Raw genomic sequence first — 4,218 nt, 5'->3', positions numbered from 1 at the left:
GTCTCTTTTCTATTATTGGTTTTATTTTGTTGGTTTTGGGCACTAATCAGGCTGAGTCATGAACAGGCTTAGCTCCTACAGCACATGAGGGTCCATTCAACCATGGTGAGTTTTTTTGTCTCTCTCTCTCTCTTAGTTTATCAATTAAGAGATCTTACTCAGTTAAATCTTTAAATTATGAGAGTTTTTTTTTGCTGGAATTTTACTATTTAGCAACTTAATATTGAAGGGAACATTGCACTAAAGATGGAATTAATGGTTATGGTTATTCTATGATAAATCTCAGTTCTTTTTATTTATTGTTTGAGGACTAGCTTCATTCCTTTTGTGCTCTAGTTTTTCCTTTTTTTTTTTGTTTTTGTTTTTTCTCTTTCCTTTCTAACGTCGTCTTTTTTTTCCCATTCTTTTCTCCTCCAACTTTTTCCTCTTTGCTTTTGTTTCACCTCTCTACCTTTTGTTTGTGCTCTCCACCTATGCATTCGGATGAACGAAGAGCCATCAATTCGGGCATGTGAGAGAGACCATTATCAGAGTAATTGTTGTGTGGATGTGATTCTTTGCCATAAAATTGTTCTTTTCACACAAAAAAAGTTTTTTTTTGGGATTTTTGATTTTCTCATTTGTAACTCTTGGGATTTTTTATTTTCTCATATGTAACTCTCTTTCCCTTTGATGCAGATAAAAAAAAAGAATAGAAATTGACATGAGGAGAAGAAGCGGGCAATACTCACTCACACTCATCTCCCATCTTCTGTTTTATTGGTTTTCGATTCAGACTGAACCCAAACAATATAGATTCTCTGTCACTCAATCCCGCCAAATAACATGGGTATTTCCCTTGCATTATACTTTTTAAACTTATCTTTGACACCTTTTAATTATTCTTGATCGTCCTTTTCACAGGTTATGTATGGATGCTGAAAGTGGACAACTATAGTTTTAATGTTATTAATTGCGGGTTGCTATTTTTGTCCCCATCATTTACTTTCAGCGACGTCTTTGCTTCATTTCTCTTGAATTTCATCGACAACACGTTTAAATTATTTTTATTGTTCTCATTGCAGATCTCCTTGTAGTCTTGCTTTGTTCTTCTGATTTTTGAAATGGCGAGATATTGTAGCTACGATTACAGAACACAATATCTTTGGCACCTTTGAATTATTTTGGATCTCATTTTTCCAGGTTATGCATCGATGCTAAAATCATATCACTATGGTTTTGAATTTCTTGATTTTAGATTTGTTATTTTTTCTATATATGTTATTTTTAGTTGCCTCCTTACTTCATTCCTCTTATATTTCATTGACAACGCGTTTAATTATTTTTATTGTTCTCGTTACGGGTTTAATTTGGATCAGTGATTCATTGTACCGTTGTTTTGTTTTGTTTTTTCGTATTTTTGAATGGCGAGGTATTGTAGTTGGGATCGTAGAATCCAATCTTCTTTTAGGTTAGTTCTTAACTATTTATGTTCTTTAAGCTTATCCTCGGCACATTTTAATTATTCTGGATTCTTCTTTCCATATTTTATTATCAACGGACTCTTTATTTTGTTCTCTTGGATTTCATCGACAACACGTTTGAATTATTTTCATTGTTCTCGTTATAGGTTTAATTTGAATATGGGGTCACATTGTAGTGTTGCTTTGTTTTTTTTTAAAATTTTTGAAATGGTGAGGTATTGTAGGTAAGATGTAACACCCAAAATTCCAACTAACAATATTGTTATGAATAAGTTACGAATTAACATGGATATAGTTATGGTATTATAGTTAGTTTATCCTAACGTTAAGTGAGTTAATTTTCATAGGTGAATGCGACGAGGACTCATGGTGCAAGAATAAGTCCATTAGGAGATGATGTGATAAATTTATGTGATGGTTGTTAATTTTTATCTCTAGATTATATATATTGAAGTTTGAGGGGAATTGCTAAACTTGTATTATTGAGCAAAAGAGTACATTTATAGGCTGCTAGGGCCGGTTACAACTAGGCTAGGAAAAACAATAAAACTACACTAATTACAAGATCAAATCTGCCCTAATTACATAAGTCAAATTTACCCTAATAATTACATATATTACAATGTCAACTCTGCTGCCTAATGGCAACTGCTGCCTAAAGTCAATGAGTTCCCGGGGATTTCCTGGAGAATTTCCCACATTCCCCCTCAAGCTTGGCATAGATATTGATCAGGCCTAGCTTGCTAGTTAACTCTATGAATCCAGGTTTGAGAGACTCTTGGTTAGAACATCGACAACTTGTTTTGTAGGTAGGTAGACTACATAAACACTCTCATTGTCGATCTTCTCCTTGATGAAATGCATGTCTATTTCCACATGTTTGGTCCTGTCATGATGCACTGGATTATGAGCAATGTTAATTGTTGCTTGTTGTCGTAGTACAGCTTTATGGGGTTCTCTTGTGGTATTCTTAGTTCCCTCAATAGCCGAGTTATCCATATTCCCTCACAGATACTGTGAGCAACTGCCCGAAACTCAGCCTCGGTGCTACTACGAGTTACCACTGATTGCTTCTTGCTCCTGCAGGTGACAAGATTGCACTATAGCCTTTTACCCTGCTTGTTACAACGATTGCACCACAGTCTTTCACCCTGCTTGCTTGGTTTAGCATTCCCCTCAGTCCTATTCGCAGCCAAGGTTGTAGTCTCAATCGGCTTCTCTCCCACCATTGTAACTTGTCCGCTTTCTTTGAAGTCTCTCAACAACACACTCCGCCTCTTCTGCTCACATCGGACTTCAGCAAAGGCTTCGCTGATTGTCAGAAGAGGCTTCCTTCCTAGAATCCTTCCTCGGACTTCAACAAGGTCTCGGTTGAGTCCTGCAAGAAAGTCATATAGACGCTCCTTGTCGAGACATGCTTTGAATTTCACATGCTCATCAACATTACCTCAGTCGGCCTCATAGATCAAGCTCTTGCCATAGAATTTTTAGTGAGTTGTAATAACTTGTAACACCAAGTTTACCTTGCCAAATCTCATTAAGTTGCATCTTGATTTCAAAAACTTGAGAAGCATTCTAAAAATCTGAGTAATTATCCTTTACCGCCTCCCAAATGGCTTTTACGGTTTAGAATAAAAGATATGTGTGGCTAATACTCGTTTCCATAGAGTTAATTAGCCATGCCATCACAATGGAGTTGTTTAATTCCCATTCTGCAGCGTAATCAACATATCCGGCGCTTGGTTTCTTGATTTCGCCATTGACGTAGCCGATCTTGCCTTTCCCACAAAGCAACATAAGAACGGATTGGGACCATTGAAGGAAATTTTTTCCATTCAGTTTGTGACTGGTTATTTGAAGGGAAGAGTTATCACCATATTGAAGATTGGTGATAGATGAAGAGGAAGATGAGGAAGATGAAGAAGTGGTTTCCTTTCCGGCCATTTTACAGATCTCTTGACTCTGATACCATGAAGTTTGAGGTGAATTGTTCAACTTGTATTATTCAGCAAAAGAGAGTACAATTATAGGCTGCTAGGGCCGGTTACAACTAGGCTAGGAAAACAATAAAACTGCACCAATTACAAGATCAAATCTGCCCTAATTACATAAGTCAAATCTGTCCTAATAATTACATATATTACAATGTCAACTCTGCTGCCTAATGTCAACTGCTGCCTAAAGTCAATGATTTTCTGGGGATTTCCCAGAGAATTTCCCACATACATATATATATATATATTTATATAATACATATACCTATATGAGTACATATTTATAATGTTACGTGTAATATGTATTATACATGTCTAGTTTGAATATAAATAGGTTATGTGACGCCGTTTTTTTTTTAAATAAAAAAAGCTTGATATACTATTATGTAAGGAAATAAATCGTAGTTATTTGCACGAGTGGGTGTGATTGATTTGTGTGGGCTGTCTAAAGCCCTTAATATCCTCATTTAGTTGTAAAATTATGTACGTTCTTTCTTTACTTAGCTTAGGCGCGATAAGAAGCAAACGCTCATGCACACGTACGACAAGATAGAAAGAGGGCAGGTTCATTCTTAGTTTATTTAGACTTGCCTAAATTATAATTTGGCCTTAGTCAACGCGAAAGGTGTGACAAGCGTGCATGGGAGCAAGGGGGGGAAAAAAAAAAAACTTATTGCTTCACACGTTTACATCTCTGTGCCAATTGCCAGCCCATAAATCACCTAGTTTTAAGCCAATTAGTATTGAAGTTAATTCCAAAT

The 4,218-nt window shown here is 36.0% G+C and overlaps 1 long non-coding RNA gene across 1 annotated transcript; it reads left to right on the top strand.

Annotated features, from left to right (window-relative positions):
* On the top strand, positions 1-860 carry LOC112093507. The gene is made up of 3 exons (XR_002903091.1): positions 1-105; positions 494-532; positions 679-860. It is a non-coding gene; the product is annotated as an uncharacterized LOC112093507 (long non-coding RNA).
* Positions 861-4,218: the final 3,358 nt, after the last annotated feature.

The sequence above is a fragment of the Morus notabilis genome, unplaced genomic scaffold (genome assembly GCF_000414095.1).
Source record: "Morus notabilis unplaced genomic scaffold, ASM41409v2 Scaffold911, whole genome shotgun sequence".
NCBI classification, from domain to species: Eukaryota; Viridiplantae; Streptophyta; class Magnoliopsida; order Rosales; family Moraceae; genus Morus; species Morus notabilis.
This window is presented reverse-complemented; position numbering and strand designations above follow the sequence as displayed.